This window comes from Rhinolophus sinicus, linkage group LG04 (genome assembly GCF_036562045.2).
Source record: "Rhinolophus sinicus isolate RSC01 linkage group LG04, ASM3656204v1, whole genome shotgun sequence".
NCBI classification, from domain to species: Eukaryota; Metazoa; Chordata; class Mammalia; order Chiroptera; family Rhinolophidae; genus Rhinolophus; species Rhinolophus sinicus.
In genome coordinates, this window is record NC_133754.1 from 7,999,830 (window position 1) to 8,026,346 (window position 26,517).

General features: G+C 41.7%; 1 protein-coding gene across 4 annotated transcripts in view; it reads right to left on the minus strand.

Moving 5' to 3' along the window:
- The window catches only part of AKAP11 (A-kinase anchoring protein 11), a 48,748-nt gene extending 35,583 nt beyond the window's left edge, over positions 1-13,165 (minus strand). For 2 of the 4 annotated variants that reach the window (XM_019749793.2, XM_019749789.2), the window contains exon 1: positions 12,448-12,587. The gene's annotated coding sequence lies outside the window, so the exon portion shown is untranslated. Of the gene's footprint in view, positions 1-12,447; positions 12,588-12,871; positions 12,988-13,015 lie in introns of those variants that run through there. The other 2 variants (XM_019749790.2, XM_074329331.1) reach the window with 2 other exon arrangements.
- Between the last annotated feature and the right edge of the window lie 13,352 nt (positions 13,166-26,517).

Here is a 26,517-nt window from a genome sequence, read left to right on the forward strand (position 1 = left end):
ATCTAAAAAACAAAAACAATAAAAACATAAACAAAACTTCAGAGCCATAAAAATGTACTTAGCAAGCCAACATGAACATTTGAAAAACGTGAATATTGGTACTTTAATAAGATATCAAATTATTACAAAAATCTATTTTTAGGTTCAAAATTATTATAAAGTAGTTTACCCTTATCATTCAATCTCACTGCCCTTTTAGATATTACAAATAAGAATATTTTTGAAAGCCTCAATAAGAAGTATTTGAAAAACCTTTTAAAATCTAAAATAGAGACCATCACAAAAAGATTCCCAGCCCTATTGCCCCCCAAAAGTCACTCTATCCCTACAGCAACTGTGAACGCTCTAGACATTCCTATTTCTTGGGCAGAAAGGTCTGACAATATACAAGTAAGAATGGGAAATCTGTACATACCAGGAAAACACAAATTCTTCACATAGGAATCTTAACAGCATACCAATGATCAGAGTTCAAAAAAACATCTAAATTAAATGATGAACAGTACTTAAAGCACACGCGAACATATGCACGCACACACCTTGGGAGAAACTCTACAAGCCTTAACTGTTCATCAGCGCTTCAATAAAACACCTTTGAGCTCAAATCAAAACGTTGGCATTCACCGCTCAATATCCACATCTGACCACAGTACCCAGTCCATTTATTATTCAAAATCCACTTGCATTAGAAGCTATGCGTACAAGGGAACATGGCCAATACAGCACTCTTGGGCTCAGAGCCTTCAAGGAAAATGTTATTAGTATAAAGGGTGGGAGTGGGACTGAATTCTAAATCACTAAATAACTAAAAACTGTGAATCAATAAAGATGTAAGAAACGGTTAATTCGTTTCAATCAAGCTGGTCTTACCAAGAATTACCTAGCTGCAGTTTTTAAGACATTGGTTATTAATATAAATTTTACTATAAAGAGATTTATATGGAAAACGAAACTTCAACCTAGTGCCTATCAGAACTGCCAAAAAACTAAATTTCAGTGGCGTTCTAATTTTATGTTCTTATTATTACAGAGATGAAACTGGAGTGTGTGTGTGTGTGTGTGTGTGTGTGTGCACGCATGCACACACATGCACTTCCCTTTAGAGATTTCTAGATTCTAATCTTTGGGCAAAGAATTATGATTATTCTATTCTGAACCACGAGAAACCCTAGTGGTCTCGCTAACAACACACTTGGATTAACGCCTGGAATTGACGCAGGACTGTGAGAAGGGCAACCGAGGTCCCAACTGCACGAGATAAAGAGTGACCGACCAGGAGTCAGAAAACTACCCTTCTGTTCCTGTTCTACCTCTCGTTAGCATGGTTTCCTCCAGGTAAACTGCAACATGTCTGCATCTGTTTCTTCAGTGTATACATTGCCCTATCTACCCAGCAAGTCACTGTAAGAATCAAATGGAAAATAACACAGGAGGCACTTTGGAAACTATAAAACATACGTAAAAGAAAAAAATCAAAATATCTACTTATGGAACAAAATGGCCAAGGGGACCAAAATTATCAAAACAAGGTGTAAATATAAAGATTTCTGTGGCCAAAGCAAGAAAATAATCCTTTTATTTGTCCCAGGCCAACTCACTCTCTGTCCTTCCCCCCTCCCCCCGAGAGTACTCCCGAACTGCCAGAGCCCTCAGAGGCAAATGGACTTGCCTCAAACTTCGACATAATATGAGGTCAACATAAGGGTTCCAGAAAAGCACAACTCAAACTCCGCTCCTGAGTAAACTGGCACCGCCTTTCCGGACGGCGGTTTTGTTGTGCCTGTCAAAACCCTGAAAATGCTCCCGCTCTGACACTAGGATTCTACTTCTGGGAATCATGAAAGGAAACGACGAGCCTGGAACACCTAGGGTTCCAACTAGAGCTTAGACTGCACCCAATGCCTTGCTAAGAGATTACCTTAACATCTCATTCACTCCTTCGGACTGGAAGAGTCGCCCTCCAATTCACAGGCACAAAGACCGAGGCCAGGGGAAACCAGGCAACGTGTCCAGGCCCACACAGCAAGCAGCAGAGCTCAGACTCAAATCCAGCTGTTCCAAGGCTAGCACTGAGGCGCCTACCCACTCCTCCACAGCGGCAAAGGTTTGAAAAGCTGTTTACCGCGCTTCAGAATAGAGAGAAATAAGATGCCAGAAACAGGAGAGTGACAGAATAATCTAGAGTGCATCCCTATGATGGCCAGGCAGCCATTTAAAAACCATGCCAAAGGACACAGGAAAGGCACACAAAGCATCTGTACTTTTTCCGACTTCTGAAAGGGTGGGGCTGGGAAAAGGCCTCTGCTGACTCAACTCCATATGAGCAGAGATTAAAAGCAAACACACTGGATGGAGGTTTCACCAGGAAAGAAACTGACCAATTATCTAGGAGCTGCTCTCCTGAAGGTGTGACAAACCACCCCCTGATGCAGAAGAAAGAGTCCCACGGAGGCTGGCACAGTCCCGGGTGGTGCTCTGACACCCCACCCTGGACTGGACAGCACTAGCTACCCCCGTTCCCTCAACCAACAACATTCCTGAATAGCAGACCTAGACAGAACACTCTTTTCAGAGCAAAACAGAATCCAATACGAAACGATGAAAGAAAAAATTTTAAAAATAAATAAAACCCATATAAGAAGGAACACACTAAAGAAAGAAAGAAAAAATCCAGACAAATATACTCATGCCACCCATATCTCACGTTACTTATTTTCAGGATAGTACCTCAGAATGTATATTAATAAAAAAGAAGCTAAATTTAATTCCACATCTACACTTTGCTTTACTCATTGAAGAAAAACACATTTACTGAACCCTACTCCATTTTGAGTTAAACTTAAAAACATAAGCAAAATACGAGGTCACAAAGAAAAAAAATCTATCAGAGAATATCTATGCAATGGTCCATAAAAGTAAATCCAACATGAGATAATATGACTCACACTTCTAGTAAAGCAAAGAAAAAAAATCACTTTGGAAATAATGCAAAGACAGATGGAGGAAGAAGGAGCAACAGAGCAGGGTTTCTTCACCATCTTATATAATCAGAGAGAATGTAGTTTTAGACAGATTTCACAAGAAGAGTGGAAATACAGTATTTGCCCCCTAGGATACCTTTCTGTTAGGATAATAAGCTTTTCACTTAATGCTTTTTTGCTGTGGGCTGCATTCTGGGTGAATAAACAAGAGCCTAAGCAGGAAAAAACTAAGTGTGTTTCTCTACAGTCAGAGAAGTGAAAGTGAACCTAGATTATTTTTTTAAAAGGAGATCAGAGACAAGAAAGTACAGACGACAAGGCAAACAACTGAAAAGTGAGCTGCTAGAGCTCAGGAAAGACATAGGACATGAAAAACACCACTGTGAAATCCCTCAGAAGCAGCAAAAAAGCAGAACAGATACTGCTAAAAACACTGGAACAGCAAGGAAGTTTTAAGAAATACCACAGAATGCAAAAGAAAACCAATGACAGCAATTAAAGAAACAATTAGAAAGAGTGCAGAAACCAGAGATATAGGATACTTTGAATAAATTACACCTATCCTTTGATCCTGCAATTTCATGTCTTAAAATTTATCCAACGTAAACACTTGCACAAAATTCATGAAGACATATGTGAAAGAATATTCATTAAAACAAAACACTAAAAATTATCTAGAAGTCCATCAATTCAAATAAATTATAATACTTTCATATGACGACTACGCAGCTGTTAGAAAGTTAGACCAATATATACTGATATGACAGCATGTTCACAAAATATTAAGGGAAAAAGCAAGTTACAGTATAAATAGCATGCTCTCTACTTGTGATTAAAAAACACATTACATACAGACACAACACATACACATACGTGTGTGTTTGTACATGCCTAGAAAATATTATGATGGATACAGACTAACTTCATGACACTGGTTACATGTGACAACTGGGTTTTTTAAAAATGTTATAAAATGTCATGTAATAAGGGATTGTATGATTAAGTGAAATAAGGCAGGTTCTAGCATGTTCATACTATCCCCATTTTGTATAAAATCTGTATTACTACATGTGTGTATTTGTATGTTCAATATAAAAGAGAATATATACTAGAGAGGTATAAACATTGGTTTCATCTGGGTAGATGTGATGACGTGTATTTTATTTTTCTGGATGTGACTACTTCTTTTATAATAATAACAGAAAACATTCTGCAGCCTTTGCTCCCTTCCTCTGGCCTAAGAAACGTCCGAGCCGGCCTCACCTGCTTCTTGCCCTTTTGCAGCACGAGCTAACCAAGCCCAGGAGGCTCAGAAATGCCTTCCTAGTCTGTCAACAACACTGTCCTTCCCTGACGCTCATCTCATTGCCCTGGTTCTCAAACGTCAGTGCACATAAGGACCAGCTTCCTTCCAACATCTCCTCCTACCCCCCAAAATCCAGATTCAGGTTCAGGTTCAGGTTCTACCTGGAACCCAGAAATCAAGTACCCCACGTGATTTCTGACCGAGAAACACCTGTGTATCTCTCTAGCCTTTACACTAATCTCCTTCCCTAAGTTCTGTCATAATTTGTTACTCAAACCCTAATATTTTCTAATCTCCAAACTTGTCCTCTTTGGTACTTTCTATTTCGTTTTCGAAGGACATCTGAACTCCACCTCTGGTTTTAGCTACGCAAGAACTCCCCAAAGTGTATCTTCAGTTCAGTTCTTGCACCTGAGTTTGTTCCTTATGTTCAATTTTCTAGTAGCAGATACTTCTGACTAAATGTCCCAGTTACTCCAAAATTAGTTTGTGCAAAGGCTGCACAGAACTTTCTTTCGATACAATCTCCTCCTGTACTCTCCATCAGTAAGAGCCAGTAAACCAACTGGACCAGTAAGCCAAGCTAGAAACTGGCCTTCCCCTCAGTCTCTGCAGACTCCCAGATCTAGTTAATCACCAAGCCCTGACACATTCTCCTAAACGTCTCTCAACTCTACCCTTCTTACATCAGCGGAACCGCTACTGAATGTTCACGCGTCTGTCCAGGGCCTCCCTCCCTCAGGAAGGCGTGGCGGCCTCGGTCCCTCCTTGCCCAAACAGGAGCCACCTCCTCTTGCTCCCCCAGTGCTATGCCCGTTATTCTCTTGGTGCCACTGTTTGCATGCGTCCCTCCTATTGTGAGTTCCTTGAGGACAAAAGTTTTACTGTACTTGTATTCTAACACAGTAGGCATTCAAACATCTGCTGAATTGATAAATAAAAAGTAATCCTTTTTAAAGTACAAAGTGTTTTTAAATGTTTAAATGGATGCTTCTACATTTAATGAATTATTTGAGAAAACATAATTAAAACTTTACAATAATTTCTAATTTTATAGTACTAAGGAACATATTTATAATAAATGCTCCAAATGAACATTTTGAACAAATCCCAAATGGCCAAATGCTAAAAATTATGTTGACTAAAACTATAATAAAACAAGAAAAAAATACACCAAAATTGGTTTTCAAACATTAGACTATGGCAGGCAACGCAAGGCTATGATCCAGCTCCTGCCAAGTGACTACACAGGGAGAGGAGAGCCAAGCAGCCTGGCAGTGTCACCGGGCCCAGAGACCGAGATCAGAGCCTGGGAAAGCCATGGTGGCTGGACTCTGTAGGGCAGAGCACTGGTGGTAGAGCTCGGAGCAAAGGAGCGCTTCAGAAACGTGCAGATGGGCTCCCCTACAGTCCTTGGCTGAACACTGATCTGTGTGGAAATAACTACCAAAGAGCAGAAGGCCCATAAATAGCTGCAGCCAGACAGGGCTTGGGATGGGGTGCACTCCCACCACCAAAGGGGGAAGGACCTTGCAATGCATCGGGCAATGGGTGGCTCCTCAGAAGGAAACCGTGTTCACTGGATTCACGCGAACAACATGAAAGGCAAGCCTCAGAACAATCCAACAGATTCCACATAACCTAACACTGCACCCCAACCAAATCCAACACTCAGGACTGCAACACAGTCATGCTAGCAACAGCATAAAATGTACTGGCTGGCACACAATCAAGACTACCAGGTATGCAAAGGAGAAAACTATGACTCGTAACCGGGAGAGAAAAACGTCAATACAGTTAAGTATACACCCAGAAATGACGGAGATGATGGCCTGAACATTAAAGATCTACACTACAAATGTGTTCCACACATTCAAGAGGAGAGGAAAACATGGTAAGAAGAGAAATGGAAGATGTAAGAGACCCCAATTAAAATTCTAGAGATGAAAATAAAATATACTAAATAAAAGAACATACTGGATGCAATTAACATCAACTAGATACCGCAGGACAAAAGTTCAGTGAACCTGAAGACATAGCAATAGACACTATTCAAAATGAAGCACAGAGAGAAAAATTTGAAACACAAACAAACAACAGGAAAAAACAAAACAAAACAAAAAAAGCAGCATCAGTGAGTCAGTCCAAAAAGTATTGGAACCCAAAGTGTGGGAGTGGGGGACAACATATAAACACAAAATGACCCAGAATATCCCCACTTTGATGAAAATCCTCAGCTGAATGATCCAAGGAAGATCAATAAACCCTAAGAAGAAGAAACATAAAGAAAACCACACCGAGGCACATCAGAACTAAACTGCTGAAGACCAGTGATCAACAGGAAAACCCTAAAAGTAATCAGAGGGAAAAAAAAGTACACATCACATACAGAAAAACAAGGAAAGACAGCAGATTTCTTATCAGAAACTATGCAAGCCATAAAATAAGACAACAGGGCAAAGTACAGAAAAGGAGGGAAATGTCAACCTGATGAAAATCACAACCCAATGAAAATATCTTTCAAAAATTAAGGCAAAATAAATTTATTCAAACTAAAAAATGCTGTGAGACATCATCACCAGCCAACCATAACTAGAATACATAACTATTGAAAGAAATTCTTCAGGCAAAGGAAAAACATGAGATGGAAATGTGGAACTAACTGAAGGAACAGAGTGACTAAAATGGTAAATATGAAGGTAATAGAACAGATATTTTCTCCTTTTTTAAATGCCTTTTTAAAATAACCATTCAAATAAAAATAACACTGTATGATGGAGTTTACAACATAGGTAGAAGCAAAATGTATGACAAAGTAACACACAGGATATGGTGGGCGGGAGAGGAAAAACTACTGTTGTAAAGTCCTCCACTATGAGAGAGATATTGATAAGTTCAAGGCATCTTGTAGACCCCAGAGCAACTACTAAAAACATAAATAAAATAATACCTGATGAGCAAGCAGTGGCGTAGATGTGATGCTACCCCCTTTTGCAAATGAGGAAGCTAAGGCCCACCTTCACGGGATGGCTGTCGGCACGCAATGAAATAACCCAGGTAAAAACAGAACCGCATACACCAGGCACTCAGGCGCTAGCTCCCTCCTTGGGTACAGACCTGCTGTTTAACTGACAGAATCTAAACACACCACGGCTATTGATTAGTACTTTTTAATCCCGAGTCAACAGCATCCCTGCATTCACAGTATGTTTTGTTTGTACCTCTACATGGTTTCTCAATCTCAGCATTATTGACATTTAGGATCAGATAAGTTTTTGTCGTAAGGGGCTGTCCTGCGCTTGTCAGACACTTAGCATCGTCCTTGACCTCTACCCACTCCACTCACTAGATGCCAGCAGCATCAAAACAGTCTCCAAACATTGCCAAATATCGGGGAGGGGGGTGGCGGGGAGCACAAATCGCGACTGCTCCATTTTAACACGGGAGACTAGAGTCCCTGTGTAACAGTTCCATTTACACGCGTGGATGCCCTGCATTGGACTGTCAGTAACATCCAATTCCCACGCTCACCGAGTGTCCGCGTAACAATGAGTGGGACACAACAGTGGAAAGTGCCCCTTCTCAGGGAGTGTCCATTCAAGGGCCACTCCTTCTTCATTCCCACGTGCTCTAACCCCATAACACACAGTCGCATATTTAGTGAGCTGAACAAGCTGTCAGGTAAAGGAAAACTTCATCAAGGATATGAATTTCGGAGGGACATTGCTGGGAAGAGTGACAGCTTTAAACAGAAAATTGTTGTGGCCACCCACCTAATGACTTGCTGACAAATTAATCCCGGATACTTGTTCTGCCACCTGTTTCTCAGGCCTTCAGTGGAGAAAAGTTACTGTCTTCCTGTGCATTCCAGGTAGGAATCGACTTCTTCTCCTAAAGTATGTTTGAACCTTGCCAGCAATTGATATTTCAAATAACAACATGGGCCTAATTGACAAAATACTAAGTATGAATTGCTGACTCCAGAACTCCCTACACACCAATAATAAACACAATTTTAAAAAAAATAAAAAGAAGCAAACCTTTAATTTTGAGGCTTTCAATGTGAATATGCTGCCTAGAAGTTGAAACATGTTCTGAATCTTATACATAACCGCCATCGACAAGCCAATTTTTAACCAAAAATACATTCCGAGTTTTAACTCAGGAACACATTTCTCTCTCAGTCACGTCTGCGACTCCATGACTTATGAGTATACTGCCGAAAAGGCATTTCAGCAGCTCTTGCAAATAGTAACAAGCTCTACTCCAAGCAGGCATAAATGCATGGCTCTGCTTTGCAAACGGCCCAGTGCTTCGCACCTCAGAGCCATCCTACAAGCCCGTGCAGAACCTAGGAACTGAAAAGACATAAAAGGCATTAAAAAAGAAGAGTGTGAAAAGTAATTTGAAGGTTTCACACTTACGGAACTAGAAGGAAAGTGGAACCTTTGCCAATTATAGCGTTAACTGGAAGACAGTGCTTTATGTCAATACAGGATCCAAAAGGCACCTAAATAATACACATTTAGTTGGTGGTCAAGAGCTAGAGATGTTACTCCAGAAATTACCTGTATATACAGAGTTTGAGAGCTCATCCCACAGACAGGGAAAGAACAGAGGATCAAGGGAGAATCGAAGGGAACAGCCGTGATAAAGGAATCCTGGGCAGGCAAGCAAAGGACCACAAATACGCAGCAGTCTGAAAAGCAGGCGACGTGGAGATCTGGAAGAATTTCGTGTCACTAAAGTCAAGAAACAGTTTTAAGTATGGAGTGGTGAGCACTAGACATGGAAACTCCTGAGGGCAGAAATGACATTTTCATCTCTGAATGCTGTGGGAGCCCGTATGCCAGTAGCTGCCACACAGGACACACTCAGTCCTAATATGCACATGCCTCCCTTGTGCCAGCCAGGCACTGCACACATACTGTCACACAACATTCACATTTCTCACTACAGAAGTTGGTATCACACCCATTTTACATGTAAGGAAAATGAGGTATGGAATGATTGTGGAATTTGCCTTAACTCACATCTAGAATCTGTCCTGAAAAAGACGACTGCTGAGAGCAAGTTCAAGGCAGCTGGGGGGAAACGCCAACTGCAGGGTGTTACCTACAGCAGGGCACCTTCATCGCCTCCCTGCCCACAACCCCTTTCTTAGCGAACTTGTGGGACCCCGTCTAGAGAAGTACACACTGTGGGCTACACTTCGTTTTCCCTCTACCCATTTTCCCATCCCCATCTTCCCCCAGCCTCAGCCAACTAGACTAGAAGTAGAGACCTAAGGGATCTGGTTCTCTGCCCAGAAATGCAGAAGTAGGATATGGAGGTACCTGCTGGGGACGGCCCTGCAAAGTCAACGTGAGTCTGACTGGCACCATGACACACCAGTTTCATGACAAACGCAGTTATGGGGAAGCAGAAACCAAGAGCTTTAAAGACAGGGGCAACCTGAACAAAAATCTGGGCCGTAACAGCACAGAGCAGCAGAGATGTAAGACGACGGGTTCCCAGAGGAAACTGGAAGAGCAACTGCCTGAAGAGCTTCTGGTGCCCGGGCAGCGAGCTGGACCCCAGAGACAGTCCTCCACCTGGCCGACAAACGCCTTTTTTTAAGCAATTCAAATGGGTTTTTACTTCTTGCAGCCAAACAATCCTCAAGCCATTAAAAGAGGTCAAAATAACCACTGTGCAAGCAGCTACTGTGTACTTCACAATAACTTTTTGAGGTATTTGAACTCTCTTTGCAGGATGAGGAAAAAAGAGGCTCAGCACTAACAGACATGCCACTCTCCAAAACGCAAACTCTTCACTCATTTCCCCCAAGTAACCTCCTTTGTGTTTCCAGCCACTACATCATGTATCTTATTTCTTCCCATGAAATAGTCTCAGATTAATCCAAAAATGTTAACTTTTATCCTTCCCAGTCTCTATGTATTTCAAATGCCTTAACTTCTAACACATATTTTAAAATAAAATGAACTTTTATATATAAAGATGAGTGGCAGGATGAACACATTTAGATCTGTTTCGAGCTGATAAAGAACTTTTCTTTCCTTTCCCCACTTCACCAGTTTATACACCCTTAACTCAAGCCCAAGCCAAGCTGAGATCTTTTCCTGACTTGTCCCCACCCTTCGTTCCCTCTAAGTGGCTGATTTTATTACTAAAAGGCAGGCCACTTGACAAGAAAAGAACAAATTCAGCTTACCTAAATAATTGTCCTACCCAAAGTGACTTCAATTACTTTTCAAAGGCTAGAAAAATAAAAAATACGTCCTAAAAGCTTGAAACCTTTGCCAAAGGGTCATAAAGACCAGCAAAAAAAATAATCAGTTTTTCTATCCCCGAAAATCAGTTTGCCAAGATGGAACGGGAGGGAACTTTTCAAGTCTAGATCAGTTTCTTTTGCCCAGTCTCAAAAAACATTTTCTAAGTTTTTCACATTTTCTGCAAGTATAGACAGAATGCCACTGCTTATTTGTAGCTGAAAATTTCCCTGAAAATGAGCTATAATGTATCATCTGATGGGGCTTGATTTCCTTTTCCAGACAGTAAGTCCCTAGAATTAAAAAACTAATGTATGTTTGTGTATATATGTACACGCATAATATACATTATGTGTATATACACGATATATATATTTATATGTCCTTCCAGTCTCTAAAGGCAAAGGAAGACTTCTTCAGCTTCTAGACTTACCCCCCGAGTTTAGAAGCTAGAGAATTTCTGACTGTGGTTAAGGGTCGGTGGCTAGTCCCATATCCTCATCGAGTGGGACATATCACTGGCCTACGAGGATACTGCTAGGTCCTTATCATTAATGCGGTTATGTGGGTACATACACTAATCACTAGTTATCAGTGCTGCCTGGGAACCCATTTGTTCTGATTGCCCTACATTCTGTGATCTCTCATAAACTGTTCTGTTACAGCTACACCAGCAAAATTCACTGTCAACAACCCTTGTGTCAGGGCTGCCAGAAGGAACATAAAAAGTATGAATAACCAGAGTACTCCTTGAAAACCGTGACTGTGTGTTTAAAAAGATTCATTAAATGGCACTATTTTAAATCACACCAATCATGCTGGGAACTGTGCTGCCATTTACTCTAAAATAATAAGACATTAAAACCATCTATGCATTATGGAGTACCCTCCATTTTCTGAGTTCGCTACATGCTTTGAGTAGTTCCAGTCATATCAAAGTCTGTGTCCATCACTAAACATCCCTAACGCGGTGGGCACACGCTAAGGACAGCGTACGTGTTTTACGCGCTTTGTGAGGGGCTGAAGAATTACAAAGCTGAAAAAACAACCGGAATTTTCAACTCCGGTTTGCACTAAGGCCACGAGCTATGTCTCAGCCGTATTTCTCATACTGCAATTTCCTTAACATCTTAAGCTAAACCATCTACAATTTAACAAGCTTTAGAGGAGACGGTAAACAGAAAAGAATTGTTAGGAAGTCATACCCCGGTGGTGCTTTAGATTCTACTGCCACACTCATTTTGCCAACATTTTTTATACTTTGGTCATACGCATATATAACCAAGTATATATTATAAGGCAGCCGGAATAACAGACGTCCACTCAATCCACTCAGAATACGATGGCCAGCATTTAAGCCACTGATACGCTTAGAGGAAAACGGACAGCAAATGTAAGTATCAACACTCGGAGGAGCTGCCGCTGGACGCCTTCCGTTTCTGTCACAAGATTCGGGTTGCGCCTCGTTGGAGCTCAGGGCTCTGACAGTGGAAGGATGCTGTTCGGAGACAGTGCAGCGTCCTCCTCCTCCTGCAAACGCTCCCGTGCGCGCAGCACCAACACTCACTAAGCGAACGCACCGCCCCGCCCCGAGGGGACACGGCTCTGAAGACCACCCTGGGGACGGAAACTGAACTTGTCATTCCAAGCGGCTCCGCCGGACCCCAGGAAGCCCCGTCTGGAACCCGAGGGCACCCCCAGCGCCGGGGGCTTCCTCCCTCCGCCCCGCTGCTCCCGCCCTCTTCCCACCGCCCAGCGAAGGCGCAGCCCTGCGCAGCCCCGAAGTCAGAGCAAGGACCGCGGGCGGGCGGAGGGCTGGGACGCCGCGGCACGGCCGCTCCATCCATCGCGGCCCCGCACGCCGCCGGCGGCCCCGCACTTGGCTCACCTGGGGCGGTTCACAGGCATGTCACCGGCTCGCAACGGCCGGTCGCGCGAGCTGCCGAGCCCGCGGCCGCCGCCTCCCGCCCCGGCCCCCAGCCCGCCCCCCTCCCCTCCCCGCGGCCCGCCCCCGCCCTGCCCACCCCGCTTCCGCCGCCGCAGCGCCGGCCCGCACCACCACCTGGCCCCCACGCCTCCCACTCACTCTCGCGAGAGGGTAACACGCCTCTCGCGAGAAGAACTCCGTGACCAAGCCCGCGCAAAAGTGGGTGGGCTTTTAGAAAGGAAAGAAGGAAAAGGAAAAACCTTCCCACGTGCTTCCTGGCAGCTAGTGGAGCGGCCCCGCGCGTCACGTGACGTGGAGGCGGCCTCCCCATGGGGCAGCATCCGCTCAGCCGTGGGAGCTTTAAACTCGAGGCTGACCTACGAACCTGCGGCGAACGTCTTGCGCGCTTCCTGGCCCGTTACCGTGGAAACCGCTTAACCCTTTCCTCTGGCAAAACACCCGAGCCTTGGCTTGCGCTGCAGGTTCGGTTTCAGTCCCCGCTTCCAGCCCTTCGACCCCTTAGTCTTACCGCCTAGGGTCAGCTGGACTCCTTCGCCGCACGCTGGCTTAGCTTTCTTCTGATTCTCGGGGCCCTTTCCCAAGCGGCAGCCCCACCAGCTCTGACGGCCCAAGTAAGGCTTAGCCTTTGGGTGGCTCCGCCCCTTCTCCCCAGCATCTCTAGGGAGGACCACTCACAGCGCACCAGGCCAACGGCCCTATCCGAACCTCAACAATTAGCATCCAGGAATCTCCGGGCCCTAGTGCTCACCCTTACGTCTTAGGAGGAATCGGAATCGGGAAGTAAAAGCACTGGTCACGGAGAAAGCAAGCCCTAGATGAAAAGCTACTATGTGATTATTTCCTCTTAGACTCGGAAGGGCTAGTCAGTCAAGTTTCAGTCTCCTCAAGGACGTGTACTCCTCAAGGGTGGAAGTACCTGACAGACGAAAGGCATTTTTAAGTGTATCCTCTCTAAGCCTTCTGCCCTGTTTGGAAGAGAGGAGCAGGGAAGAAAGGGTGCATTCGTATGTCCATTTCTTCAACAAATGTTTGTGGAGCTCCTACATATGTTAGGCATTACTCCAGGCTGTCGTCTGAGCAGTGATGGAGACAAATAAGTCCCGGTTCTAGGGAGCTTATTGGGTGAGGGAGAAGAAAGAAAAAAATATCTGTTGGTGTTAACCTCTATACAAAGAAAATACCATAAATGATGTGATGGTGATTGTGATTGGTTGGCCACTTGAAGAGCAGCCCTTTTGAGGAGGAGACACCTAAGTAGTGATTTGCATAACGGGCATGCAAATATCAGAGGAAAGAGCATTCCCAGGCAAAGCAAACTACTAATTCAAAGCCCCAGAATTAGGTTTGAGGAGGAAAATATGAAAAAGTACGAGGAAGTAAACAAACACGAGCCAGATCCTGTAGGCTTTGTAAGCCAAGAAAGGAATCAAAGGGAATTTATTCTAAGTGCAGTGGAAAACACTGGAGAGTTTTAAATAGGGGGGAGACACCAATGTTTATTTTAAAAAAGAAAGATTTTCCCTGCAAAGAATGGATCTGGTGGAGGCCACAAAGGAAGCAAGTAGATTAGGAGACTTGCAGTACCATGTGAGAGACAGTCCTGAAAGACTTCGGCCTCCAATGACCTTGAATTGACATTCCTCTTCTAAAAAGCCATTCGAGCCCTGGTGCTATTCGCTGCCTTTTGTTAAAAACATCTGGACACATCTTCAGTTACTGCTATTTAATTACAATAGGAGAAATAGATTTTGTTGTTGTTGTTACTTGGGAAAACGAATGGCCCAAAAGGAAAGTCATCTTCCATTTTCCCCCCTCCATTTACACCACACAGAAAACCACTTCTGTCTATTCTTAAAGTCAGTTCTAAGAAAAAGCAACATAAAATGATGTTCAAAGACGATAGTCATTCCTAAGTATGAGATCTGAAAAAAAGTAGAGGTTGAAGGCTGGAAAACGAAGAAACAGAAGTCAGGATACGTGAGAGTTCCCTCTGGAAGACCTCTCAGTAACTGGTGAGGCAACCAAATCAAGGTACCTTATTATCCTTGAGTCTCAGCTTCCTCATACATAAAACAAGGCAATTTAAGCAGCCTCCACCCAAAGTCATTAAGTCTGAATTACACTTCTGCATGCATGCATACCCCAGTTAGACAGAAGCTGGAAAGGCAAATGAAATAAAGTTTTATAAAAACCTAAGAGTCAACAACACAAGCCAAATGAAATTAAACACACACACTTACACGCACACCAGCTGAGGAACTATGCAACTAAGACAGATACCAGGAATGCTTCCCTAAGAAATCTTGGCCTTCTCAGAGGGGGAAAACGGAAGCTTTGCCACCTGCTCAACCTCATACTCCCTTTCTCTGTAGCTATTTTGAACCTGTGTAGTATTTAATAACTAATGATTCATATGTTCCTAATCAAGATTGAAAAAACAGAAAATAAATGTTTAAAAGCTCTGAGGCAATATCTTAAAGTTCAGCTGATACCTTAATTTTAACGCAAATAAGATTTCAAGAAACCCGATAGGCTTACTTCTTAAAAGGAAAAATGCTAAAAAGAGAAAGAGTATTTTAACAAATTAAGACCATTCCTTTAAAATGCTGAGAGAACGGAGGCCTCTTTTAGAGCCTTCTGCAGTCATAATGATTAACTGAAACAGCTGCTTGGTACTGCTAACTTAGATGAAAATGGGCTCGACTCTGCCATTCTGACTTGTATTAATAGAGCCATAAATCCTCCCAAGTCACCCTAGCAAGACAGTCATTGTGGCCAATTTTTTGAAGTACAACGAAAGCAAAGTGAGAAGAAATTTAGGCTTGAGATCCATTTCTACAGATGCCCCCAGTTCTTGATTCTTTTGTTAACAGCTTCATTGAGATACAATCACATACCATACAACTCACCCATTTCAAGTATACAACTCCATGTTTTTTGGTACATCCCCAGAGGGTTGGCATTTCTACTCAGGCAATTTACATCTGACCATGTCACTCTCTTGCTAAATACCCTTCATTGGTTTCTTGTGGTTCTACCCATGATATACCTAGCTTTCTCCTCTGTGCTCAGACAGTTCTCCTTTCAGTTCCTCAAAATAGGCCCAGACCCTCCCTGCTTGAGCCTTCCCACAAGCTGTTCCTTCAGTATTGAATGTTCTTTGTCTGGTCATCCGCCTTAGCTTCTGAATACCCATGGATCCGTCACTATTCAGCTCTACTCTATTTCCTCAAGAACTCTTGTCCGAACTCCCCAAACTAAGTAAGCCTCGCCTTATCTAGGACTCTACTTTTTCTTCAAAGCATTTATCAACTTGATTTTTATAAAAATAATGATTTTATGTGAGTGATTACTTATTTAATGTCTGTCTCTCTCCTCTGCTAGAAGGAAAGGAGGGCGGAAGGGAGGAAGGAAGGAAGGAAGGAAGGAAGGAAGGAAGGAAGGAAGGAAGGGATCTTCACAGTTTATCCTGTGTTCTATTTTTCTGTCCCTTGATCTGTTGAAATAAATTTTTAGGCCCAAGATGGAGCTGCTCCTGCCCAGGGTGACACATCAACAAAACAAAGATAACTTTCATGTTCCTGTAGATGCTTCATTAGACCAGAAACTCAGTATATCCACTCAGCCAATCCCCAAACACAAAACCAACTCTGAGCTCTATACTTATTTCCTTATTCCTTTTCACGCCAAACAAGGTTGGTGATGCAGCCCCAGCCAATCAGATATTTTCTATTTTTTTCTTCCTTTTTCTTTATTCTTTATCCTTTAAAAGCTTCCTGCCTTCTCTCCCATTTCTCCGAATGGAGACTGTCCTCTTCATGAAGTGTTAAATAAGTGTTTATTTGTATTCCCTAAATTGTTTTTCTTTAATCATTTTTTAACACTAGGAGTCTTCGGCAAAATTTTCATCAATGTTATAAGCCCAGTATGTGCTGTGGTAAGGGGAATTAATGGAAGTTGAAATGGTCTAGCAGGGGACACAAGTGTCCCCTGCCATATTTCCTACAGAGGGGGGGCGTGGAGAAGGGAAGGCCAGTGGTGTACTCAGGGGCCAAGTGAGTAGTGTGACAGGTCGGATGACACAGGCTGAGTCTGAGTGTACCTAAGATCACACGTCCCCAGGGGACATTTTAGTGGGCTAATTTCTATCAACCAAGTTGGTGGTGTCTCCTCCAATGTCATTTTGCTATTTAATGGAAACCTTACGTTCGTTTGTTTATGTAGTCTAATGGAGCCAAGACATTTGGGTTATATGCCATGAAAGAATTATGACCCAGCAGGGCTGAATGACTTTCTCTAGATCACATGGGGCACTAAATGTCATAGTTCAGACTAAACTTAGCTGGTTCCGTCTGGTTCTACCTTTCAGTGGAACTAAGCATACTGCACAAAGCTAGCCTCTCAGCTTAATCCTCCTAATGACCTTCTGACTACAAAGGCAGGCATCATCTTTCCTCAGGAGCTTTGGAGCTTTACACTAGCAATCTCGGACAGCCAGAAGCAGATTCCAGATCGCTTCCTGTCTGAAAACTCGGATCTCCCTTTGGCCCACTTGCTGAATTCCTGTTTCCTGCCTGAGTGATGGGCCCAGCTGGCAGTTCACTTGTGAAAGAGATGTGAAGTCCTTCTTTTCCACATTGCTCAGTTTGGGGGATTTCTTTTTTTTTTTTTTTTATGATAGTGATTTAATATACATTTATTGTGTAGAACATTGGAAAATGCAGGAAAAGATAATGGAGCTGACTACTTTCTCAGCAGTTGGTTTACATGCATTCTTTACTGTAATAATACTTAACAAACCAATGGAAAATATTCTGAAAATGGAAAAATGTGTACATTATAATTTCATCAGCCATTTAAACATGTAAAATGCTTTTTAAATTTAAAAGATGAAGTATCTCATTCATGCCTTTGTTTTAAAGGCATGTATATTACACTACTGTCTGTTATATAGCTTATAACTTATTTACTTACCTCTTTTGTAATGAGTCTCTTGAAAGACAGAAACACATCTTAACTGTTCTTGTAATATGATACCTAGTAATGTTTCTTTATATAGGTGTTCATTAAATGCTCAATGACTTCTAAAATCGTAACTGGGATTATTAGTACAGATATTAGTTCAAAAGTGGCACTCCGAATTAAAGACCTCTTGAATTAGCAAAATACACTTGAGTGCTATTATATATCATACTCAAATGTAGCGATTCTTCTGATTTAAATCATCATAATTAACTACTGACTGAATTTACAATATGCAAAATATAGACATACTGTCTTTTAAGAAAATGTAATGTATAAATGTCTGAAATTCAAAACCAGATAATCATGCCTAAATGTAATTACTTCATGAGAGAGCACTTTTAAAATATCATTGCTCTCCTGAATTTACATGGTTGGTATAGAGTTAATTATTTAAAAGAAGTACAAAGATTTATAAAAAGCTTATGTTACAGACATTTCTAATTCAAAGAAGCACAAATGTAATCAAACATTTCAAAAGCATTTAGTATAAGTAAATGGAAAAATAATTAACACACAAAAACATTTATACACAACTTTTCATAAATGTCTTTTGCCAAAGGTGAAATAGACTTCTTCTTTGTGTGAGCCAACAGCACACATGTTTACTACTTAAAAAAAAGATATTAACTTCCCTTGGATTAGGAATCTAAAGGGCAAGCGAAGTCCTTTGAATATTGTCATAACCTATGACAAGATAAAACGGATCCAAGAGCTAGTTGTTCCTGGGATAATTCCTTGTTGCTTGGCTGCTTTGCTTTTCAAAGGAAATGTTCATTTAACACGCAGATAAGAGAATCCTCATTCATTAGATAATTCACATGAAATTCAACAGAAATATCTTTGTGATTAGATCTTTAAAAGTAGGTACTATGCATGCAAAGCATGAAAACTGCATGCCTACTTTGGCCCAGGAAGCATTAAACATTGTGGTAAAATCTAGGCTGAAAAGTAGCAGAACTTGAATACTTCCTAGGCTTTAGGAAATCCCTGTTCTATTGGGGGTTTTAAGTCACGAAACTATGCTAGTGATGTCTAGTCTAGCCCCACACTAGTTTTGATCCCTATTTGTTTTGCGTTACCTGGGGTCATCCTTGAATGGATTTGCTCCCCTTCCCCACAAAGGAACTTGTGAAATCAGCCAACCTTCTGAAGGACAGACAAGGATTCCTCATAGCCAATTCGCACAAATTCCAAAGTAGCCTACGGCTCTGATTGGCTGGGTTCCTGGTCCACATCACTTCATGGTTAGCACAGTCTCCTTCCTCTGAAGGATGTGGCTACCAAAATATAGCAAACACAACCGTAGGACACATGAATGCTAGTGTGGTGCTTAACAGAACAGGGTGTGGTGCTACGCAAAGCTAGTCCACACATCCAGTAACCACGTGACATTTGACCAGCTGCGAGGGGACTAGAAAATGTGTCGTATGTAAAATGTAGCCTGTGAGTATTTCACCTGGAGAAGGGAAGACTCACAGGGATGTCATAAACCGAAGCTGAAAGTCTTAGACTTCTGTTATTTCAGAGGGAAAGCAGTGGATTTGAGTTCCAATATAAGGGGGGAAATAGTTTTCATTGTCTTAAAATGAAATAGGTTATTTTTATAAACAGTGGGTGTCAACTTTCTTAGCATCTATGTAATTTACTTACTTATTTATTTATTTATTTTTTATTTTTTACAGGACTTTACTGGGGAACAGTGTGTACTTCCAGGACTTTTTTCCAAGTCAACTTGTTGTCCTTTCAATCTTACTTGTGGAGGGGGCCGTTTAGTTATTGTCCTTTCAGTCTTAGTTGTGGAGGGCGCAGCTCAGCTCCAGGTCCAGTTGCCGTTGCTAGTTGCAGGGGGCACAGCCCACCATCCCTTGTGGGAGTCGAACCAGCAACCTTGTGGTTGAGAGGACGCGCTACAACCAACTGAGCCATCTGGGAGCTTAGCAGCAGCTCAGCTCAAGGTGCCGTGTTCAATCTTAGTTGCAGGGGGCAGAGCCCACCATCTCTTGCAGGACTCGAGGAATCGAACTGGCAACCTTGTGGTTGAGAGGATGTGCTCCAACCAACTGAGCCATCCGGGAGGCAGCTCAGCTCAAGGTGCCATGTTCAATCTTAGTTGCAGGGGGCAGAGCCCACCATCTCTTGCAGGAGTTGAGGAATTGAACTGGCAACCTTGTGGTTGAGAGCCCACTGGCCCATGTGGGAATCAAACCAGCAGCCTTCAAAGTTAGGAGCACGGAGCTCTAACCGCCTGAGCCACCAGGCAGGCCCCTATGTAATTTATTTTTTAAATATTCTTTTTAGAGCCCAAATTTATAAGGTCCCAATCTCTTTGTCATGTTCTGCTCTTATCTGTAAATAGATTTAAAAAGTCTTCCTTTTTAAAGTGTGTTTTTATTTCACATTTGATTATACAGGTTGCTATTCTTATCAGTTGCTGTAATAAGATTCTTACAAAGATCTTGTTATCTTGAAACATCATGCCTGTAGGCAGGGTATAATTGGTGTAACAAGATTCCTACAGAGCTCTTGTTTAACAGGTTAATGACCTGTAATGTTTCCTTCTCTTTTTCAGAGGGTCAGTAGCTACTCTGAAATTGCCACATAAACTCCTGCGAAAATAAGGTGTTCAGGAAAATAAAGTCTGATAACAGACCACACTCATTTTTGTATATGGCTTAAGGAAAGGACATTCTCTTATGTGACAGGGAAATCCACATTTTACAAGATGCTGCTTAGGCTTTAGTGTCAAACCCCGTGCCCTTCAAACTTTAATATTAGTCTGCATTTTTTATAATGTTAAAAAAAATCATCATGAACATACCTTGCTGACTTTACTGTTAATCGAACTCTAAGAATTCTCAACTAAGTTCCAGGAGGAGCTAAGGTCCTCAATTAAAGTCTGCTGAAGCACACATTATCCTATGCAATTCTTGAGCATCATTACCTGCCTCTCCACACCAGCATCTCCTTAGGCACATTCATTTATGTCTACATATTCTCTACCTGTAAGGTAATGCTGCTTTCTGCTACAGCATCCCCTCATTAAAACATGGCCGGACAACACCATCTTACAAACAGCTCTTTCTGCAGAAATAACACTTGATTCTTAGATACCATACAGCACCTGTAGACCAGTCCTTTCTGCCAGGACATGGCAAATGCTTCCTCTCATTGTTTTCAATGATCTGATTCACCACTTCCACAGGGGACAGGATTTTGTGACACCACACAATGTTTCGTCCAGCTTGTACTGGACCTCTTGTCCCTCAACCTGAAATGGCAATAATATATGAAGCAACCAACCAAATCCTTTGCTGGCCCTCAGAGAGGTCTCTCTCAAGTCACCTGCATGTCACAGAAGATTGTCGAGAATCCTGCCCGCTGCTCATTTGTTCACGTGGGCCCACTTTAAGGTTCGAGTTTCTTTGACTCATGACCTCAGATTACTGCAGGTCAAAAGGTGAAAGCAATGGAATGTAATGATGTACAAGATATATGCAAGAACAAACACCTGCTGGGAGAAGCCAGGGCTTTCTGTGACCCTGCCAAGCATTCAGTCTCCCTGGGCCACCTTCGTAATGGATTTCCTTACTAAGCTCCCTGCCTCTCAGTAATACAAAACCAGTTTCACGGCTGTTCCAACAACAAGTGCTTCTACCCAGCCAGAAGCCACTGGGACACACATATCGGTCATCCTTTACCTCCACAAAAGCATCGACAAGATTGCTCTGGTCTAAGGACCCGCCTGTATTTATATTCAGGGTGACTTTACATCCTGCTTTTACCTGGTACGATCATGTACCATTCTGGTACACTCAGGACCTCCTTTCTTTCTCAAAAATATCTGTTTGGAAGATAAATTATAATGATATCCTATTTATACCCTTCTTTAGACAGAACACCCTTTTTTTAACCTGTCTTTTCGAAATGGACTTGTCCCAGGATACCACCCCAGACTGCTAGCCAGGCAGAAATAACTAGCCACACCCTTAAGCTGTATCTTCACTGTGATTCTTCCCACAACCAAGATAACTAATTGGTCATTTCTCTTTCTTCTCATATACTTGTTTATTTAAATGTCATCCACCCTCACCCCAGAATACCAAATGTGCATAAACTACATTTTCTAACAAAGGTGCTTCTTGGACTTAATTTAATTTTCTTTGTCAGTGTTTGTAGGAGTAAAATATGTTGAGGAATTCTAAGCCACAAAGGATAACTGACAGGCTTCTTCAAGGAAGCCAAAGTGACCTTCAAATGGTATGTCAGCAGTGGTACCCAGGGACAACCCCACTGGCATGTTACTTGTCTCAGTAACATCTTGGTAACTGCTTTCCTTGCAACTTTTCACAAGGTTGCATGACACCCATTTCACCTCCTCAGCATTACGGCCGCCATATTGGTGACTTACAACTACAGCTAAATGCTCTCAGATTCCACAGCTCTCAAATTCATCAGCTTCTCCTTCATCCTGCCAATTCAACTCCTATCCGTCATACTAATAAAGTGCATTTAGGAATATGTAGTTCTTGTCACATCAGATTCTTGGATCTACTGGGAAAAAGTCTAGGACTTCAACAAATGGAATGCAAGCAGAAGGCTGGTGCTCAGAGCCTGCCACCTCATCTCTGCTCGTCATTTGTGGTCATTGGCCATTACCCTACAGGGAGGGCCATAGGCCAATAACGCTGGGATTTCTACTGTCACCTGGTCCCTAGAAAACTCTGTAGTACACTTGGAGGAGGGGGCGCACTTCTTATCCCCAATGATCTGACTCCCCCTGAGAATTCCTGAAAAGACATTTGGCAGGAAGCCTCCTTGGGATAAATTACTCTAGGCCGACTCTGCCTAGCTCCTGCTTCACCCATTATCTTTGCTTCTATACAACCAATTTGACTGCTGCGCCACTTGAAGGCAGGCAGAGACTGTGTCTTGCTGGTTATTGATTCCCAAAGGTGTCTCAGAATTGGGCAATAGGCATCAATTAGGCAACAAACACATCTCTGCTCCACTATAACCTTGAACTCTCTTTTCACATGCTTGCCTGAGAGTTGGCCTGTGGAATGGGGACAAAATAGCAATGGAGGTCTGGGATCAGAGTCAGTAGGCTTGAGGACAATGGGCTTCAGGTTGGGTGTGTTCCAGTTGCTGAAGAGGCTAAATCAGGCATAAGCCTTGGTCTCAAAAAGGGAGATAAACAGAGGGGTCTTAGAGAGAAGCAGCCAACGTAGCACAGAGCCAGAGAGAAATCTTCAGATAGCCCAAGGGCATGCTGTTTAAATGCAGAGTTTTCAGGAGCCCTAAGGCAAAAGAGTGGCATTTCACAAGGCAAGTAGCTCGGGAGCATGCATGTCTCCTGGGTGCACACGTAAAGGACCCACGATGCCCCTGCCATCTCTAAGACAGAGGGTTATATTGCCAAGAAGTACTTTATCTCTAGGTCTGAGGAGTGAAGAAAGGAAAAGAGAGACAGCTGTGTCCTAATAAATGGGTTTCTATTTTGAGGGCCTGGATACCAACAGTGTTTAATTTGATCAGTCTGACACAGGTTAGGAAGGAAGTATGAAAGCTTAGCAAGTGCTGAGAGCTGTAAATTTTCATCACTCTTAGCTGGGGCTATCTATTACACTCAACTACTAGACTGGGACAGGTTTTCGGCAACAGAGCTAGGTGGAAATCCAGTCTGGAGCTCAGAGTTCCGTATCCCAAAGGTAATGCATGAATACAGCAGGTGTCAAGGATCTAGTGCCAAGTACAAGAGGTGATCCAAAAAGCAGACAGAATACGACATCAGGGAATCTAGGCTCAAGAGACACTCAGAAATCCAGACTGACAACACACTAAGAAAGTATATCAACAAATAAAGTGGCCTCTATCCATGTGGGTTAATAAAAACCTGTACACAAATTTTTATAGTGGTTGTATTCATAATCGCTCAAAACTGGGAACAATGTCCTTCCACTAAGGAATAAACCACCTGGTATATCCATATACTGGACTACTACTCAGCAATAAAAAAGGAAAAACTACTAATACAAGCAATAAGATGAATGAGCTCCAACACGTATCTTTATGCCAAGTGAAAGAAGCCAGACGCACAAAGCTCTGGACATATGATTCCATTTAAATGACATTTTGGAAAAGGCAAAAATAGAGGGATAGAAAATACATCAATGATTATCAAAAGCTGGGAAGGTTGGGGGGTCGGGAGGGAGAGGCTCTACAGAACTTTTTTTTAGATGAAATAAATATTATATACCTTAATTGTAGTGGTGACTGCACATGTGTATGCACTTGTCACAATTCACAGAACTGTACTATAAAAGGATGAGTTTTCCTGTTTGTAAATTGTACCTCAACAAACCTGACTTAAAAAAAATAAGTGACTTGTAGGAGATATGCATACATGTTATATACATATGTACATATATATCATATATACATACCTATACTCATATGTCATGGATACTAATCCATGGTAGTTTGTATGTTTGAAAATATTTTTTCCAGTCTGTGGTTTGTCTTTTAACTTTTATATGTTGTTCATTATTGAACACCACCTTATTATGTTTTTACTTAGTCAAATTTACGAATCTTTTCTTAAAATGGGCTATTTAAAGTAATTCTTACCTATGTTGATGATATAAAAACATTTTCTTATATTTTCTCTTAAGAAGTTTGAGTCTTGCTTTTCACATTTATGTCTTTTATTTATTAGTAATATATTTGAGTATAGTGTGATGGAGGGATTATTATATTTTTATTTTCCCTTATGCATATCTAACTATTCCAGCATCGTTTACTGAACAACTTTTTCTCCTCCCTTAATTTTTAAGTATCAACTTTATTAAAATCTAGGGAACATGCCTGACACTGTCCAGATTTTTCTACCTTCATATTTTATTCTCTAAAATAACATGATAATCTATAAGCCAAAGTCTTGTCACTTCCAAGAGATAACACCAACAGCAAATCAAGTGTTTATTATATGCTCTTTTAGAATAAAAATTCTCAAAAATAACTAGAACACAGTTTTAAAAAATTCTTATCCAATTGAAAAAATAAAATTTCCATTTATGCTCATAAAATATAAACTAATAAGTATTCTAATGATATATATTGAGCATTCATAATATACAAGACTAATTTAATACTATAATTAAAACCAGATACATTTCCTAAATAATATCGCAGACTAGATTATTTAAACCATCAGAGTGTAAAAGAAATCTAACCTAAATCATGTATATAATTTTAAATTTTCTGGTAGCCACATTAAAAAAAGAGAAATGCAAAATTAACTCAATAATGTATTTTTATTTAACTCAATATATTCAAAATATTATCATTTCGATTTTTAACCAGTATAAAAATTAGTATCGAAGCACGTCACATTCCTTTTTTCATACCAAGTTGCAAAATCTGACCTGTATTCCTAAGTTCAGACCAGCCTCATTTCAAGTGTTTAATAGCCACACACAGCTGGTGGCTACCATATGGGACAATGCAGATTCAGATTTGGTTAACAAAAAGAAACAGATTGCCCTTTGTAAATAACTGAAAATGCTGGATAAAATCTAAATGTAGACAAGAACCAAGACAGTTAAGTTTATCACTGATCAGATTTATCTGAGGGCATTTGCCAAAATGGCTAAACTGAGCTTTTTTTCCAGGGCTCCCAGGGTCTTAGGAGGAAGACAGCCAAGTCAGGACCCCACCCTCTGTGGAGTCTAACAGGAAGCGCCCACCCCCTTTAAGCTAAAACACCTTACAGCAGCACTCATCCCATCAGCTATGACTAGATCACGTCTAGAGTGGAAAGCTGCCTTTAACACATTAATATCTTGTGAGTCCAAAAACAAAAATCATAAATTATTAAATATCATATGAAATTACATGTTAATGAGACTACATATGGAAAGTTGTGAGATGCATGACCCTGTCCACAGCAGGCTCGCACATGTGTGGTCAGTCTTGAGCAGGGCCCGTTGGAGGGCTTATCCCCTGGAGTCAGTGTCAAGTGCAGAACTAGTGTCTGGGGGACTTGCTCTTCAGTCCTCGCACCCCAGGATTTCTCTCTTGAACTCAAGCTGTCTCCTGCTTCCATCATGTGAGGCTGGTGGTCTGACTGGGATTCTGCCTGGGTTTTCTAACTGGGGATAGAGCTCAGCCCACAGAGCTCCCTTAGGGGACTGAACCTTGACCCCTGGCTTCCTAGACAAGCAGATGACCATCTTGAATCCATCACAGCCCCTAAAAACAATAAAATAGACAAAACCTGTGGGATGCAGGTAAAGTAGGGTTGGAGGAAAACTGATAATTTTACATGTTTTTATTAATAAAGAGAATATACTAAGCATCCAATCCAAGGAGTTAGGAAAACAAAAGAGAACAAACCCAAAGAAACTAGGAGGAAATAATAAAGCTATGACTGGACAGTTTTACAGATCATTCCACCATACATTTCAAGAACAGACAACTCTATTCTTATACAAATTATTTCACATCATAAAAGAGGAAGTACTCCCTGAATTCATGTATGAGCTACTGTAACCTTAATTCCCAAACAAGAGAAGGCAGTGAAATGTCACCAATGAACACAGATGTAAGAGTTTTAAACACAATATTGCAAGTGACATATTCTCTTCACTCATTCAGCAGGTATTTTTGGAAGACCAGATATGAGCCATGCTTTGTGGAATGTGATGGAGACAAGATGAATGATATATGCTCTGTCCTTAAGAAACAGATAATTTAGTGGGAAAAAAGCTGCATTAATAATTATGAGCTAATATAAATTGCTGTAGTCAAGGTATGCCCATAATGGGAACAAAGTGTAATGGGAACAGAGACCAGAAAGTCTAAACTTGCCTTGCTGAATTTTAGAAGGTTCCATTGGGAGGTCACTTGAGTTGACACCTTGTGGATAAGCAGGAGCTTGACAGGTAGAGAAGAGGTGCTGTTGGCAGTGGAGGTAGGGAGGACAAT